General features: G+C 42.4%; 1 protein-coding gene across 2 annotated transcripts in view; it reads right to left on the reverse strand.

Moving 5' to 3' along the window:
- prkcda (protein kinase C, delta a) overlaps positions 1 to 7,529 on the reverse strand; it is a 73,532-nt gene extending 66,003 nt beyond the window's left edge. The window contains exon 1 of one of the 2 annotated variants that reach the window (XM_034166654.1): positions 7,408 to 7,529. The gene's annotated coding sequence lies outside the window, so the exon portion shown is untranslated. The remainder of the gene's footprint in view (positions 1 to 7,407) is intronic. The other variant, XM_034166653.1, reaches the window with a different exon arrangement.
- Between the last annotated feature and the right edge of the window lie 3,706 nt (positions 7,530 to 11,235).

Below are 11,235 nucleotides of genomic sequence, written 5' to 3' on the forward strand. Positions count from 1 at the left end.
TAGATTTTATTCATCCCGCTGGACTCTGCTTAAAGGAGACCTGCATTGAAAAAAATGCAGTCAAATTTTTTGAACAAAAAATGACTTACATTTACACGAGATCCTTCTGAATGTAGTAAAGTAAATCTGCAAGCCCAGATCTGTCATTCAACGGAGAAATCTTCATTTGAAAATGACAAATTTACAGCTAACATTTAGCCCTCCGCAAATTGTTCCTCTCATCATGGACGCTGCCGAGACGTCACGGACAAGACCCTCTCCCAGCATGCATTGCGCCAATTGTAATTTGTGGATTTACGTCAGTTTGCATCTGCACTTTTTTCGTGTCTTATACGGAAGGATCTACTTTTTTAAAACTTCATATTGTCTTGCGGCACGTTTGGTGAGTACACATTTCTTTTATTTGTGCTTGAAAACTATTTTGGGGGACTTTTTCATACGCCTCGTTTGATTGAGTGGTGTCGCAATGAAAATCTACCGTCTTTCGCCTCCGGTACCATCGCGGGATATGGAGGCAAGACCCGCAAAGAATCCCAGTCATTAAAATATATAAACCTCTCTCAGCATCCATGGAGCTCTGGGGCTCCGATTGCCGAGACGTGCGATGCTGTGGATTTTGCCGCAAGAAGTCTGTGCAGCAACAGGTGTACTGGCCGCTTCGCATTAAAACAGCGAGCGTAGCGGAGGCAGAGAGCGGGAGAGGAAGAACGGTGCCCGCTGTCGATATCGTTGCTGATCTGAGCACACAGATCTGTATCTCACATTCATTGCAGCTTACTTTTGGATGTTGAAACCAGGACGTGTATAAGTAACATTACTAACAGATAAAATCAATTTCAATGCGGGATCGGACTGAAGGCGGGAGCGCGTCGTCTTGTCCCTAACGTCATGGAAATGATACAGCTGTACAAACTGTTTTCACAGAGGGCTAAATTTTAGCTGCAAATTTGTCATTTTTAAACGAAGATTTCTCCGCTGAATTACAAATTTGGGCTTACAGATTTATTTTACTGCATTCACAAGGGTCTTATAAATACATATCAGCTATTTCTTTCTGAAATCTGACCACATTTATTTCAATGCAGGTCTACTTTAACTTTGCTGGCAGTGAAGCTTCAAAACCACAGAAGAGGCAGGCCAAAACCACAGAAGAGGAGGAGGGCCAAAGCTTGCCCCTACACATAACTTTTGCAGCCATCCCTGCATAATAGATATGCTGCACAATGCAACTCTACACATTCCTGGTGTGAAAGGGGCTTTAGACAGGCCTTCAGTCTGAGACCTCCACTAAAGGAGCAAATTTCACTGCTGGCTCTAAATCCACATGGAGAGAGTGGGATGGAAGGAAAAGTAGAGAGACAGATGGCCCACAGTGCACATTTGGTCTGCAATCTGTCTTCTTTGGCCTATCACAATAATTGGCAAGTGCTCTAGACAGTAATGCATTTACTGTTATGCAGATTGGAGTTTCATTTTACATTGGTTCAAACCCCTGTCTGACCAGAAAATCACTAAAGGCCCTTGGGCAAGGTCCTTAATCCCCAAGTTGCTCCCAGTGTGTGAGCGCCTTACATCAGTGTGTGTGTGTGTGAAAATGTGTAAATGTGAGGCATCAATGTAAAGCACTTTGAGCTTCAGATGGAATAGCGCTATATAAATGCAGTCCATTTACCATTTCATTTTTTTAAAATTTATTTTTCCTTTTATTTTAGATTTGAAATAACCTTCTATAAAATGTAACATGCATTCATTTTCTATATCCGCTTATTCCAGTTAAGGGTTAGAGCCATCTGGAACCTGTTTTGGCAGTCACTATGCAAGAAGCAGGTACATCCTGGACTGGCAAATTGTAATAATTTAATTTTAATCGTATGCATGTTGGGCAGCACAGTAGTTTAGTGGTTAGTATTGTTGCCTCATGGCCAGAAGGCCCCCCATTTTTGACCTGGTTTTTTCTGTGTGGAGTTTGTGTGGGTTCCCTCCAGCTACCCCAGCTTCCTCCCACCTCCAAAGACACACAGATTAGGTGAAATGTTGACTCTAAATTGACTGCCGGTCTAACTAAGTTAGTCTGTTTATATGCGTCAGCCCTGCGACAGACTGGTGGCCTCTCCAGGGTGTACCCTACCTTTCGCCCAGTGACTGCTGGGATAGGCCCCTGTGAATAAGCAGATTCAGAAAATGTAGTTATGTATGCAATACAAAAAGATGAACATTTCATTCTGTCCTATGGCCCTCCATCCAGGTGAATTTATTGTCCTTCAAAGGAAAGACCTTAGGCACCTCTACATTTGGGGGCCAGGGGAAGAAAATAAAATTTAACAGATTCATTAAATATAGCATCCTTCAACACCTTGATTTCTGCACAATGCAGACCTACTGCTACAACACTGAAGGCCAGCTGTTTAATTTACATTATTACTGTTGCAGTGGTTATGCTGGTTCTATATATATATATATATATATATATATATATATATATATATATATATGTATGTGTGTGTGTGTGTGTGTGTGAAATAAATGTGCTGCATTTTTATAGTGCTTTTCCATCTGAATCAGAAGCTCAATGCACCTCACATTCTCACACACACGCTCTCAACTGCACACCGGGAGCAACTTGGGGATTAAGGACTTTACTGAAGGGTTTTCAGTGATTTTCCAGTCTGGCAGAACCTGAGGATCCTTTGGTTTCAAACCCATCACTTTAACCACTAGACTATCGCCTCCCATGATAGATTCGGTAAAAAGATTTTTTTTTTCTCCAATTATTGCAGGTGCACTGTTTTGTTTTGTTTTTTCTATTTATTGCAGTTTTACACAATAAATGTAAGATATCTCTGTGCTATGTGAAGTATGTTGTAGCAATGCAGTTACAAGTACAATAATACAGTGCATCTGAAAAGCTTCACTTTTTCCACATTTTGTTATGTTACAGCCTTATTCAAAAACGGATGAAATTCTTTTTTTTTTCCTCAAAATTCTACACACAATACCCCATAATGACAATGTTTAAAAAAAACTATGTTTTGAGATTTTTTTGCAAATTTATTCAAAATAAAAAAACTAATTTATCATGTGTACATAAGTATTCACAGCCTTTGCATTGAAGGTCAAAATTGAGTTCAGGTGCATCCTGTTTCCACTGATCATCCTTGAGATGCTTCTACAGCTTAATTGGAGTCCACCTGAGATGAATTCAGTTGATTAGACATGATTTGAAAAGGCACACACCTGTATACATATAAGATTCCGCAATAGATAGTGCATGTCAGAGCACAAACCAAGTATGGAGTCAAAGGAATTGTGTGTAGACCTCCGAGACAGAATTGTCTTGAGGCACAAATCTGGGGAAGGTACAGAATTATTTCTGTGGCTTTGAAGATCCCAATAAGCACAGTGGCCTCCATCTTCTGTAAATGGAAAGCATTCAGATTCACCGGGACTCTTCCTAGAGCTGGCCGACCGTCTAAACTGAGAAATCTGGAGCGGGGGAGCCTTAGTCAGGGCGGTGACCAAGAACCCAATGGTCACTCTGTCAGAGCTTCAGCATTACTCTGTGGAGAGAGGAGAAACTTTCAGAAGGACAACCATCTCTGCAGCAATCCACCAATCAGGTCTGTATGGTAGAGTGGCCAGACAGAAGCCACTCCTTAGCAAAAGGCACATGGCAGCCCACCTGGATTTTGCCAAAAGGCACCCAGAGGACTCTCAGACCATGAAAAATGAAATTCTCTGGTCTGATAAGACAAAGATTGAACTTTTTGGCGTGAATGCCAGGCGTCATGTTTGGAGGAAATCAGGCACCATCCCTACAGTGAAATATGATGGTGGCAGCATCATGCTGTGGAGATGTTTTTCAGTGGCAAGAACTGGGAGACTAGTCAGGATTGAGGGAAAGATGAATGCAGCAATTTAGAGAGACATCCTGGATGAAAACCTGCTCCAGAGCGCACTTGACCTCAGACTGGCACAACGGTTCATCTTTCAGCAGGACAATGACCCTAAGCGCACAGCCAAGATATCAAAGGAGTGGGTTCAGGAATTTGAATGACTTCATCATCCAGTCATTTGAAGTTATAGTCAAAAACACGATTACAGCCATATGTATAGCACAAGTATATTTATATTGTAGTGTGTAGCACACAGGGCTAGCATAAACCATTTCACTGTTATTGATCTGCACCAAATAAAAATTTGTAAAGTTATTTTTATTTTCCAAAGACGGATATTATCTTGAAATGACTTTTGGCTGTCCTGTGATCCAAACTCAAAGTCTATTCCATTCATAATGACACAAACAGTATTTGACAAGCTATTCAAAGCTGACATTTTCATCATCTATAAATTACTTTATTGTTCATTTATATTATAGTTTCTTATACATAATTTGAATAAATAAATAACCCATTTTAAATTTAGACTATAGCCCCTTTCACACTGGGCTTGCATACAAGTACAACCATGATGCGTATGGAGTACGCTGGAAAATTGTGCAGCTTTTGGCTGTCTGTGTAGGCTGTGTGTGGTTGCTTTCAGTTGCTTACTGCCACGTATGTAACACTCGTGATATTTTCCTGTCCACTCCTTTACTTCCGCTCCATTCTTAAAAATGTTACATGTACAGCACGCACATTGCATGTGTGTGTGTGGGGGGGGTTGAGTGCGTGGAGCGGCCGCTGGCAACTGGATGTGGAAATGTCCTCTTGCTGGCGATTTGTCCGTGAGAAGGAGTTAATGGACTTTACTTAACTTGCTGCAATCATGAGAGAACTGGAGGAGGTGAAAGCAAAAAAGCAAAGCAAAGCGTAGCTGCATGTGGCGGTCGCACATGCGATCTGCCATGAGAAGTGAACAGTGGACATGTCCTCCTGCTTGAGATTTGTCCATGGGCAGAGGCTAATGGACTTTACACTTGCTGCAATCGTGAGAGAACTGGAGTAGGTGAAAGTGCCTGGAGCGACCGCCGGCAACCACACATGTGTTCCATGCATAAGAAATGGACAGTAGATATGTCCCCTTTCTGGCCATCCATCCGTGAGGAGTTAACCTAGTTGTGGAAATGTCCTCTTGCTGGTGATTTGTCCGTAGGAGCTAATGGACTACTTACTTGCTACACCCATGAGAGAACTGGAGGAGGTGAAATAAAAGTGAAGTAAACCGAAGCTCGATCTGGCGGTCGCTCATGATTCGCCGTGAGAAGTCAATGCGATGGATGTGGAAATGTCTTCCACCGGAGATCTCTTCATGAGGACTGGATGTGGACATGTCATCTGAACGTGGAAGCCTGGCTCGCCTCTTCTTTTTCTGTGGATTTGAAGCTTCACTGCCAGCAAAGCCCAGCAGGATGAATAAAATCTATCAATCCAGGTATGTACTGATAAAAGAATTTGTCGACCTGGTGTGCAGAATTGCAGAGGCTTGGTGTACCTCCCACCTCCAGCACAGTGTTGTGTAGATTTACAAACAGTTGCGGGGTGTTGTGTAGACTTGGTTAAAAACTGCGTACTTTCTGTGTCCAGTGCTCTACACCAAAAAAATTAAACATGTTTAATCTCTTGCGTCCTCCTCACGTTGCTCTCAGCATATTACGGAGTCTACCTAGGGACATGGAGGTTAATTTTTTTTGGCCCAGATTATTGTGTTCCCTCGCAATACCTTTTGCGTTCCCTCGCAATATTATTGTGTTCCCTCGCAATAACTTTTGAGTCCATATTTCCAGCCTGGTGACACATAGGTTCACTGAATCGTTTGGATGGATTGCACATCATAAATAACCAGAACTTCATTAAGTTTTACTTTAACCTGGGGCTCACATACAATAATATACTGGAGGCTTTGTCTGTGAGACACAATGTGATTATGTGCATGAAGACTCTGAAGCATATTTTAAAGAAAAACGGTCTGTTTCAGCCAGGGGATGGTAAAAGAAAAACATACAACTTACTCCCTTATCTCACGGGATCCCACTCTCTTGTGAATCGTGTGTGTGTGTGTATGTGCATATGCATTCAGTCTCCCCCCACCTGATTCCACTCACTGTGTGCCCGGATAGGCATGAGCTTTAATATTATATTAGGTTATTGCGAGGGAACACAATAATATTGCGAGGGAATGCAATAATCTGGGCCAAAATAAATTAACCACCATGTCCCTAGGCGGGGTCAGTAGCATACTGTGGCGTAGGGAGCAAAAACTCTACTACTTAAACTTCTCTTAGAGCTGCTTAACTAAGAGTAGATGGTACACCGCAATACGTAATTCTACATTGGCCCCGGTGTGAAAGGGGCTTATCCGACAGCAGAGCCGCTGCTTCTTTGCATCGAAAGGAGCCACCTACGGTAGTTCGGCAGTCTGGTGAGGAGGACCCCTGGTCATCTCCATAAGGAGGTCTTCCAGGTACGGCCAACTGGGAGGAGGCCCCAGAGGAAGATCTAGGACACGCTGTAGGGATTATATACCCTAGATGGTTTGGAAACACAACAGGATCCCAGACCCAGATAAGCGGTAGAAAATGAATGAATATAGAATTTGTATAGTTTGTGCCTTTAAAGTAATACCCTAAAACAATCGATTATGAAAACAGCTGACGTCTGACAGTTCGATCTACTAATCAATCATTCAATCAATTTTTTTATATAGCGCCAAATCACAACAAACAGTTGCCCCAAGGTGCTTTATATTGTAAGGCAAGGCCATACAATAATTATGTAAAACCCCAACGGTCAAAACGACCCCCTGTGAGCAAGCACTTGGCTACAGTGGGAAGGAAAAACTCCCTTTTAACAGGAAGAAACCTCCAGCAGAACCAAGCTCAGGGAGGGGCAGTCTTCTGCTGGGACTGGTTGGGGCTGAGGGAGAGAACCAGGAAAAAGACATGCTGTGGAGGGGAGCAGATTACTAAGAGATTAACTGTTTCAGGTCATCAGAAGCAGTAAATTAATTTGCCAGCAAGAAAAAACAGGGAAAAAGAATAAGTGGAGGCAATCCGTACAATGACAAACCTCTTTATAGTGTGATCAGAGTCATTTACTGTGCATTTAATGTCTGCATTATCTTACTAAATGAACTCAGTCAACTAATAAATAAATGACATCGCTGCAAAGCACAATTCTGTAACCGCTGCATTTAGTTTGAGCTTTCAAGCATTGCTGAATGAAAATTACCTTAAGAGGCTTAAATTCATAAAGATGCGATCTATTTGCGTTTACAGTCGGTTTCAGCACATGAATAAATACTGCATATTTTCAGGAAGGGGAAAAAAAGATTTTCGCTAACGTCAGCAGCATTCCGTGGGTGGAAAAACAAATTTTCTGCTCTTTAAGTAAGTCTCTGCAAACTCCACACGGAGAGCCCCAAAGTGTGAAAAAAGACAGAATAAAACAGTATCATGTAACGTTTCCTCACCCGTCCTGTAAACTCTCCGCAGACCAAACTTGCTGTTGTTCTCTTCCTCTCGCCGTTTTTTCGTTCTGTGATTCAGCCGACGAGGAAGTGCTGTGTGTGTGCGCGCGCTAACAGTTCTTTTTTCTTTTTTTTTTTTTTCCCTTCTCCGACACGCGCGCGCTCACTGCAGCACAGGTGGTGGTGTGCTTTGAAGAAGGCGGCGACCCCACGCTTGCTTGCTGGCAAGGACGTGCAAGCGCACTTGTGCGTTATATGACTGAAAAAGCAGATTTTCTGGTGTCAGGTTAAGGTATCCCATTCTGGTTCATATATTATGACTTCAGTTCCTTTTTTTCCCCATTTGTCTTTCAACCTCTTGCCATTTTTTCAGTTCCAGTAATTTTCATGGGCTTTCTGACATGGGCGTAGCCAGATTTTTTTTTTTTTTTCGGCAGCATAGGAAAGATGTTTACAGTAGGCATATGCACATATGTTTTTTTTGTTTGTTTGTTTTTTTTTTTCTTGGTAGAAAAGTGCTGCATGAGCACCCAAAAATGCTGCCGAGATTACATACATATAAAAAACATACACACACACACACACACACACATATATATATATATATATATATATATATATATATATATATATATATATATATATATATATATATATATGGAAGTGGCTATTCACACTGCGGCCGTGCCCATAACTCTCATTTGGCTATTCGCATGGCAAGACTCTGGTACGTATATTCGCACGGCAAGACTCTGGTGGCAAAACTTAAAAGCTAAAAAATAATTAAAATAAAATAATAAAAATAATAAAATAAAAATAATAAAAATTAAAATAATAAAAAAATACTGCATTCAAGATGTCATAACTCCTTTAATATTTTTCGATTTTGTTGATTTTTTTATTCGTCCGTGTCCACATTTCACTATTCGCACGGCAAGACTCAGGTGGCAAAACTTGGAACTACACTCAACAAAAATATAAACGCAACACTTTTGGTTTTGCTCCCATTTTGTATGAGATGAACTCAACGATCTAAAACTTTTTCCACATACACAATATCACCATTTCCCTCAAATATTGTTCGCAAACCAGTCTGAATCTGTGATAGTGAGCACTTCTCCTTTGCTGAGATAATCCATCCCACCTCACAGGTGTGCCATATCAAGATGCTGATTAGACACCATGATTAGTGCACAGGTGTGCCTTAGACTGCCCACAATAAAAGGCCACTCTGAAAGGTGCAGTTTTATCACACAGCACAATGCCACAGATGTCGCAAGATTTGAGGGAGCGTGCAATTGGCATGCTGACAGCAGGAATGTCAACCAGAGCTGTTGCTCGTGTATTGAATGTTCATTTCTCCACCATAAGCCGTCTCCAAAGGCGTTTCAGAGAATTTGGCAGTACATCCAACCAGCCTCACAACCGCAGACCACGTGTAACCACACCAACCCAGGACCTCCACATCCAGCATGTTCACCTCCAAGATCGTCTGAGACCAGCCACTCGGACAGCTGCTGGAACAATCGGTTTGCATAACCAAAGAATTTCTGCACAAACTGTCAGAAACCGTCTCAGGGAAGCTCATCTGCATGCTCGTCGTCCTCATCGAGGTCTCGACCTGACTCCAGTTCGTCGTCGTAACCGACTTGAGTGGGCCAATGCTCACATTCGCTGGCGTTTGGCACGTTGGAGAGGTGTTCTCTTCACGGATGAATCCCGGTTCACACTGTTCATGGCAGATGGCAGACAGCATGTGTGGCGTCATGTGGGTGAGCGGTTTTCTGATGTCAATGTTGTGGATCGAGTGGCCCATGGTGGCGGTGGGGTTATGGTATGGGCAGGCATCTGTTATGGACGAAGAACACAGGTGCATTTTATTGATGGCATTTGAATGCACAGAGATACCGTGACTAGATCCTGAGGCCCATTGTTGTGCCATACATCCAAGAACATCACCTCATGTTGCAGCAGGATAATGCACGGCCCCATGTTGCAAGGATCTGTACACAATTCTTGGAAGCTGGAAATGTCCCAGTTCTTGCATGGCCGGCATACTCACCGGACATGTCACCCATTGAGCATGTTTGGGATGCTCTGGACCGGCGTATACGACAGCGTGTACCAGTTCCTGCCAATATCCAGCAACTTTGCACAGCCATTGAAGAGGAGTGGACCAACATTCCACAGGCCACAATTGACAACCTGATCAACTATGCGAAGGAGATGTGTTGCACTGCATGAGGCAAATGGTGGTCACACCAGATACTGACTGGTATCCCCCCCAATAAAACAAAACTGCACCTTTCAGAGTGGCCTTTTATTGTGGGCAGTCTAAGGCACACCTGTGCACTAATCATGGTGTCTAATCAGCATCTTGATATGGCACACCGGTGAGAGGGATGGATTATCTCAGCAAAGGAGAAGTGCTCACTATCACAGATTTAGACTAGTTTGTGAACAATATTTGAGGGAAATGGTGATATTGTGTATGTGGAAAAAGTTTTAGATCTTTGAGTTCATCTCATACAAAATGGGAGCAAAACCAAAAGTGTTGCATTTATATTTTTGTTGAGTGTACTTGTATAAACAAACATACTGCATTCAAGATGTCTTAACTCCTTTAATATTTTTCGATTTTGATGATCTTTTTTTATTATTTGGCCGTGTCCATTACTCTCATTTCAGTATTCGCACGGCAAGACTCTGGTGGCAAAAGGCCGACCGTATTTGAACGGCGGCCGTGTTCATAACTCTCATTTAATGCAGTGTTTTTTTTATACAAGTAGTTCCATGTTTTACCACCAGAGTCTTGCCGTGCGAATAGCCAAATGAGAGTTATGAACACGGCGGCCGTGCAAATAGCCATTTCCATATATATATATACAAGGTCTGTTAGAAAAGAATCCAACCTTTTTATTTTTTTCAAAAACCTGATGGATTTGAATCACATGTGCTTGCATGAGCCAACCTTGAACCTTCGTGCGCATGCATAAATTTTTTCACGCCTGTCGGTTGCGTCATTTGCTTGTAAGCAGCCTTTGTGTGAGGATGGGTGGAGTCTCTCGTCGCCATTTGCATACAGCATTAAATATGAAGAGAATTTCAATCAGTGCAAATATTGCAGCAGGGACATCTGAGATGATCCGTTAGGACATTTTACCACACAACAAGCCATATTATTCCAGTGTTTGAATTAAAAAGCTCAAAATGACAGATGCAGCCCCCCACAACAGCTAGCAACTGCAGCAGTCAGCCTCTGAGCTACTGATGCTATGAGAGTCGGAGACTCTCAGCAGCTGTCACTCAAAGCGACCACGCCCCTAATTATGCATAACATTATGGCTTAATAGTTAAACTAAGAAACTGGGTGTGTGTGGGGGGGGGGGGGGTTGTGTCACCCTTACCCTTTCTCATTTGTCATGAAGGGGCAGTTCTAGAGATCAAAACCATTTTTTGTAGCAGGCTGTAAACATATGTTTCTGCTCTAAAGTTGGACATTTTAACATGGACCTGAATGGGAATCTGCTTGCTTTTGGAACCAGCCTCAAGAGGCCAGTTGAGTAACTGCAACTTTTTTCTTCCAGGTGGGCTTCATCTGAGCTCATCAAAGTGTACCGGCTGCTCACGACATTTGTTTATTTAACACCAATAAACAATTAGCTTATATTATATAATGGCTGAGTGGATTCTTGTCATTTGATTGGTGCTTTGTATGTCACATGACATGAATTAATTCATCCCATTTGTGTTGCATTGCATTTAGAACCAGGCTCAGGGAGGGGCAGTCTTCTGCTGGGACTGGTTGGGGCTGAGGGGAGAGAATCAGGA

Source organism: Thalassophryne amazonica, chromosome 3 (assembly GCF_902500255.1).
Source record: "Thalassophryne amazonica chromosome 3, fThaAma1.1, whole genome shotgun sequence".
Classification (NCBI taxonomy): Eukaryota; Metazoa; Chordata; class Actinopteri; order Batrachoidiformes; family Batrachoididae; genus Thalassophryne; species Thalassophryne amazonica.